Source organism: Malania oleifera, chromosome 7 (assembly GCF_029873635.1).
Source record: "Malania oleifera isolate guangnan ecotype guangnan chromosome 7, ASM2987363v1, whole genome shotgun sequence".
Taxonomy (NCBI): domain Eukaryota; kingdom Viridiplantae; phylum Streptophyta; class Magnoliopsida; order Santalales; family Ximeniaceae; genus Malania; species Malania oleifera.
In genome coordinates this window covers 28,343,228-28,349,961 of record NC_080423.1, presented here as the reverse complement: position 1 = coordinate 28,349,961, position 6,734 = coordinate 28,343,228, and positions in this window count along the sequence as shown.

Here is a 6,734-nt window from a genome sequence, read left to right as displayed (position 1 = left end):
GTGGGGAAATGAAAGTGTGTGAAGGCAACTCGATAGTGATGAAAGGAGAAAAGGTAGCAGGAAATATCTATGCACTGCAGGGTGTTACTATTATAGGTAGAGTTGCAGCTGCAGAATCTGAGTTAGATATTTTGTGACATATGTGGTTAAGGCGTATGGGTGACAACATGTATTCAAATATTTGGGGATTGGTCATAAGTATTTCGTGGGTTTATCATGAAAGGTCTTGGTTTATCTCATATGGCACAAGCCTAATGTGTTTTCTAGGTTTAAATTGTGGTTAAGGTGGAGAACCAGACGGGGAGAGAGATCCTCAGGTCAAACATTGGGACTGAGTACGTTGGTTTTGTTTAAGAAATTTTGTGAACAGTGCAGGTTGTATACAAGGCTTGCAAGGTACTTCTTGGTGAAGTCAATGAGTATGGCTCGTTTCTTGTGTTACCGATCGCCAAAGGTATCGCTAGATGGGAGAGTTGTTGGTGAATTATGAGCAGATTTTGTGGTAGACTATTCGGTTGTGAGTGGATGTCCACCGGTGCACTATTCTAGTGATGGATGATCTACGCTTGGTGTTATGTCCTAACAGTGCATCTTTTTAGGGAATAAAAAAGGTGGTGTAAGCTGAGTGATCCTATGGAAAACAAAGGGGTGATTGAGAGCATACCTTTTGATGATAAAACCGTCGAGCAACGTACTCATGTAAAAGAAGAGAAATAATTTCTAAAAAACTGTAGCAAAAGCAAACATATAATTCATGCGGAGTTAGATACTCAAGGCAGAAATATAGGGAGTTCTATCTCGGGTCAACGATATCATAGTATAAATGGCCATGTGATTCAGGTGGAGCAATAGACTCAGTGCAGAGATGACATAGTTCATATTGCAGGGAGTTTTAGCTCGGAATACTAGCAAGATCAAAGTGGGCCCATGTGCACTATCAGACCACCACTCGAGTATAAATTTGACATTTTAGTGTTTTATGTATTCATTGCTACTAGCAATAAGGTTCGTACAAATTTTCAAGTTATCATGCATAGCATAGGGAAAAATAGATAAATAAGTGCTATGGTGGAGGAGATGAAGTTATTGCATATGAATCAGGTGTAGGAGTTGGTGAGGCGTCCAGTATGAAAGAGGGTGAGAGGATCCAACAGAGTGATGTATCTGTTGTGTGTGAATGACAGCTGGAAAGGCTTTGACTGAGGCTTATTAGTTGGGAACTCTGTTGGAAGCCTTTTACATGAATATGTTGGGTACGGCCAAGAAGGGTCTTGGTTTTAAGATTAGCATAAATAAGGCTGCAGAGAGATTGGTGTTATCTTAGGGTGGCTTTGTGGACGGAACCACAAGGAGACTTTGTTTGCCGTCTCAGGAGGGTTTTATGGAGAATCGATATGGAATGTCTATCTCTCGATACCCAAGGATGAGCTATGATGTCTGGGATATGTCAAAGGTCCCTCATGATGGTGCAATGGGGTGTTTCGACAGGCAATGAAGTGGACCGTCAATTGTGAGATTTGTTGAAGACTATGTAGGGAGCTTTGGTGATAGAAGGCTTGTAGAAACCTGTGTGTTTACTGTTGTGGGAAGGGCTTATTGGAAGCCTAGGGTAAAGTCCCAAGTGTTTCATCTACAATTGAATCTGGGTTTATGGTAGAAGCCAAAAATGCCATAGGCAAGTTCAAGCGGCATTGCTTGAACTTGGTGTTTGTCTCCAATTGCTACATGGGAGGCAGTCCCTACTTGACATCCCAAGTTTAAGGTGGAGCAGCAGTTTTTTTGGAATTGGTGTATTCCCAAAAGGGGGGTGAATTGGGTATTAAAAAATTTCTTCCTAGGTATAACTAATCCAACAGCAGTATAACGCAACCTAGGGTCTTTCCAAACATATGCCAATAACCCAACACAATAAATTGAGTAGATAAATAAAATAGTTATATTAGACTCAGTATTTCTCAATCATTCAAAGCATGTATGTAAAATAATCTAGACAATAATAATAGCATACATGTACGAAAATTTAAAGTGCATAAATTAAAGGAACACACGATATGATATCAGGGTTCGACAAATACTGCCTACGTCCCCGCCTCAAGCTCACAAGCAAGAGGACTCCACTAATTGTTCACTTCATAGGTGGAGCAACACCGTTTACAATATCATACAGGCTAGTGCACCTAGTTCTCCTAACTGGGTCTGAACCAATCTAGTGTTCTCCTAACCGGGTTAGAGCAATACAGAACTATTCATAAGGCTAGTCTCCCTCTTCCGACCACTCGTCGGGAATACAAAAGATATTCAAATAATTTTTGTGTACAAGGAAATGTGCTTCTAAACTAAGCAGATGATGTACAACAATATGCTCAATACACTCACGTATGATAAGGAATTATGCTCAAGTGAGATAAGGTCAAGCTATATGTCAACTCTCAACCAATGTGTATATATTGTATATATGTGAGAGTGATACTTTTTATTCAATATAATATATTCAAAAAATGAATAATCAATGGACCTTCGGAAACCCTAAGCAAATATCTAAAAAATATTTTTCAGGTATCAAGCGCAATAGATCTTAGGGTTTAAGCTTGCAAAAGATTTTATCAAAAGAATAATATGCAAGATTTTGACTCTTGCAATAAAGATGCTAAGAATCAGAAGCAAGGATGAGATTTTCCCAATCAATATTTATCTATATCAAATAATATGGGAACAATCACAATAGAAAACTCTTAAGAAGGTTCTTCAAATGTGTAAGTTTATATGAGAGTATATGCCAAGAGATGATATATGAATATGCTAAATAATGAATATCAAAACTCCTTTCAAGTTGCAATTGACTTGCAAATTAAGGAGCAAGAAAAAAAAGTAATATGCCTCAAAAGATTGGAAGAATATGAGCTATATTAGTATTATGAGTGAAGAGAATTTTAGAGAATTTTTGACTAATGATTTTTTTAGTCTCTTACTAATTAAGACAAATGAGGGGGTATTTATTGATATTCATGAAAAATAATTGTTGGGGATACAAAGGTCATTTTATTTAAAGATTAAAGATGTTTAATTAAAAATAACCTCATTTACTTGCGGTAAAAAATCGACCAACCCAAGAGGTTCGGTCAACCATATTCAAGGTTCAGTCGACCACTTTGCCAAGTTTGATCAACCACAACAAATTTGAACTATGGATTTGGTCAACCATGTAAGGGCAATTTTGAACCCTTCGTAGGTTTGGTAGACTATGGCTTAGGTTTGGTTCACCATCGTTGAGGTTCGGTCGACCAAGTAGTTGGGGACAGACATGTTCCGATTCGGTCGACTAAGGACGATACGTTCATTTTAGAACGGTCAATCATGAGAAGTCAACTTGTTGACTTCTGATCGGTTCGGTCGACCGAGGCATTTATACTACCAAGGGTTCGGCCAACAGAGACCACTTAAAATGTACATTTAAGTCTTGTTTTGGTCTCTATGCTTCATCAACCCAATGTGAATAAGCATAAGGCATTTAAGATATATGGATGATGGATCCTATGGTCATTCTAAGGCCTCTTGAGTATATGCACCCCATCATACATGATATGCAAATATTACAAACCATTATTACAGACCAGAAAACCAAATGTTATTACAATAAAAATAAATTATCTTCTTCTTTCTTCTTTTGCTCATCTGTCATCCATGGAATATGCCACACAAAATAAGCTTTAACAACTGTCTTGGCTTTCATTTCCCTAACCCTTATGTGTGATCTTAAATATGGACCTATTCACATGCTAAATACACACATAAGGTCACTGTGTTTCATCATCATCAAAACAAAGATCGGACTCAAAAAGTTGACAATATTCCCCTTTTAGATGATGACAAACACGCAGGAGCAAAATGGGTCTAGCCTGAAAAGGCTCTCCCTAAGAATATGCATATCGTAAAAATAAACAATGTAGTTTAGGCATATTCAGGAAAGAAGACATTTCAAAATCATATGGATTTAGTTTTAGCAGTAAGATACAAGCACTCATGCATTTTGCTCAATGAACCTCTCCCCCTTTTGGTATCAGCAAAAGGGCTAAGCTAAGTAAATATATTTGGTCATTTTAAAAGAAACCTTTTTAAATTTCCTTTTTGTAACGTTTAAGCTTAGAAAAATTTTCCCCCTTTTTCAAATAGCATTTAGACACATAAGCAAGAAAATAAGATGTGTCACATGTAAAATTATTTCTTGCCAAATAAAAAAATGTATGTAAATAAATATATATATGTATATATATATATATATATATCACCCTTATGATATTGTCAAGAAATACTGGGGTGATGCTTGCCAAAAAAAAATTTTAAAGATCTTGCAAGCAAGCAACATGATTTTGGTTAAACATTTAAGCATAATTTCATAAGATAACTAGAATAGGACAACCATATAGATCTTAAGAATTTAACAATCAAAGACAATATCATATGGTGACACGAGTGACAATGGCTAACAATGTATTTCACATTAAGATTTTCAATAAAATTTTCACATTTAAGCACAAGCCACAAGAGTTCATAACATATCTAAGCTAAAAGAATTTGAGAGCATAACAAGATGAATATTTAATTTTGAATGCTCCCCTTATCAATTTGAACTCTCCCCTTATCAATTTGAACTTTAGCTTATATGAGATAATGTGCTTAAACTTTACAAGGAGTTGATTTCATTAAATATGCCAAAGTATAAGCGAGCACTCAAACAATTCTTCAATAACTATACTGGATATTTATTAACCATATTTTGTTACCTAATCAAAATAGTTGTTCCTATAGACCATAGATGCATCGGGGAATGTATATAAAGACATGCTATAGAGTTCATGATCCAAGAACATTCCATATCAAATCGTAAAGTTGTAAGCGCACGATATAATGTTTAGGGATTTCAGAAGAGCCTCAATACCCAAAAAGCAAAGCATGATGCATATGAGTCCATTTTGTTCTTTCTATAGGGATGAAGCTCAGCTCCTCTAAATATCTGATGATTATGTAAGGATAAAATTTTAATGTTCAATTGATTTTCACTCATCCTTTCAAAAATATTTTAACATTTAATTTATCATAATCATCTTTGTACAAGGTTTTATTTTGGAAAAAATTTCTGTCGCAATTTTGGTAGCATGTTGTCTGTAAATTAGACATTTTCCCATAAACCTGTACCCAATAGCTGGTTGTTTTCAACAAAATATTCATATCAATCATGCAACAACCTAAAATCAACTACAGGCATGCAGTTCACATCACTGCATCCGCCATGTAGGAGGCATTCTAGACTAAGCATGCAATCAGGTAGCAATTATCAGTTCATAAATAATAATCTATCCATCAAAGAATATAAACACTAAAGAGCAGTGGATGGATTTGAGTTCAGACCTATGTTGATTTCTTAAAGTCATATGGGCATAAAATATGATGTAAGATCAAAAGAGCATTTTAATTTATATGTTCATGAAAGATGAATGCTCCCCCTGAGTTGTGCACTTATTCATTTTATGCCCTTTTGATTTCTCAAATTTTCAGCCAAGTGTTTTAAGATTTTCAATGATTTAATCTTGGCGATGAATGCTTTAGGCTTATCGGACCAAAAAAGTCACAATGAATATTTGTTAAGGAGATAAGCCAATGTCTGCCTCTTTTCTTATGAATAATAATACATGTGAGAGGCACACGATCGAATGGCTTTAAATTTTAAATGCATGTGCATAGGTCTCCTTGAATTTAAGACCTAGTGTGACCAACTTAGCCATTCAAATCGTCTCTAAGGAAATGAAGCTCTAAAGGATATGACTTAACGATTTGAGAGCTTGTGAAGAAAAGATAAATAAATACTCTTAAGGATTAAATTTTCTTTCAATTCAGAAGAGTATTCAGGTGAAGCAGGACAATATTCAAAATATTTTTGTGCAAGTGAATATGTCCAAACCATCTTACCAAAGAGTATTTAGGAGTATATGAATTTTGTGAACAATGCTCTTTAGAGAGTGGAAAGTATCCTTCAGATATAAAGCAAGGATACTAGCCAAGGAATGGGTGAAACCTTCTCGAATATGATCGTGGTTTGGTAAGGATTTCCTATGGAGGAAATGGGTGAACCAAGATTAGAGAGTTTTATATTTAAGGCTCAAAGGGAATATGAATCCATTAGAAGATGCCTCCAGATTTGGTTATGAATGATTTGTTTTAAATAAGCACTTGATGGAATGGGAACTCGATAGTTATTAGTGCTTAAACCTAGAGTGATGACTAAACTTTGATCAGACTTTTATGCTCAAGAATAATCTTAGGGTTAAATGATATACAGTAAATTCCCTAAGTCCCAAACATGTGCAATGGTCAAAATATGCTTAAATTAAGATGTTCATAATAAAACATGGGTTAAGCATTTAGAATTAATTACCAAGCAAACATGCCTTGTCCATTTGGAAATCGATTTTACTTCAACATACTTTGACCAATATTTTCATATTTTACCCAATCATTATATTGTATATGCATTAGGTTCAAACTGGATAAATTTCTTGAATTTTCAAATTGGTATGATATCTCTAAAGTTCTTAGTATTCAAATAGTGTATGGCAACTACATATACTAAGATTAGGAATTTTACACACGCACCACTTCCCAAGCCTCTAGTCATCACAACCCTTAAACCTAGGAACTAAGGAAGAATTAAATAATTGTGTAATTTCTATTGAAACCAT